This window comes from Haliotis asinina, chromosome 2, assembly GCF_037392515.1.
Source record: "Haliotis asinina isolate JCU_RB_2024 chromosome 2, JCU_Hal_asi_v2, whole genome shotgun sequence".
Lineage (NCBI taxonomy): Eukaryota > Metazoa > Mollusca > Gastropoda > Lepetellida > Haliotidae > Haliotis > Haliotis asinina.
This window is the reverse complement of record NC_090281.1, coordinates 76449082-76450045: the sequence shown is the minus strand read 5'-3', so window position 1 is coordinate 76450045 and position 964 is coordinate 76449082.

Below are 964 nucleotides of genomic sequence, written 5' to 3'. Positions count from 1 at the left end.
ATGACCAACAATGTACATTTATTATAGCAGTTATACATGTTATGCTTATCAGCTGGAGTTCAGTAGATGGTACACACTGAGGTTTCTTCTGGGCTCTACCAACATGCCAGCATATCCAGCCTGTGGCAGAAATACCTCCCTCAACCAACATTCCAACTTCTCCAGTCTTTGGCATAAATGCCTTCCCTTCCAACATTGGTACCAATATCACATGGATGGCATGTTATCAATTAACTTGACCACAGAACTAATCTTTAAATATACCAGATTTGGACATAGGTTCTTACTGATGACAAAATAATGGTGCCTTTATAAGACAAAAGTATGATTTTCATGTCCAGCATGATATCAAGACCTCTGTATCGGGTCAACACTTGTGACAAAGTACTATTATAGCCCTGTTAAGGCCATTTAAGCCTTTATCAATGTACAATGCATCAGCACTGTCCTTATTTAATCCAAATTACCCTGTTTTTCTTGATGTTATCTTCGTACATAAGCATGATGGACAGAATTCCATCAGCATATATGGTGTCACACTGTCTTGTCCATAACACATGTTCAGTAGACAGGCTGCTGCAGTAATAACACTGTCAGGCAAATATGTTCTCATATATCATAACTCTATAATGGAAAGCTTAAATAATAAATACACACACAGTGTTTGAAACTAAGGTGAGTCTTGGGGTGATAGGTTTTCTGCTGTAATATCATAACCAAGATACCCCTTAAATGCATAACTTGGGTCCTGACCGAGACACCAGACATAAAAGCTTAATTTCAAACACTGCACACAATAACCCACCTTATACAGCATTATGACAGTCATTACCAACAGTAATATCAACGCGGGAGCAGGTTGTACTGTCATCCCGACATACAGAAACAGTTGTAAAGTGTGGAAACAATAAGTCCACACCAATCATCAAAAAAAATTATGGCAATGTTATGTTTTCAATTATGA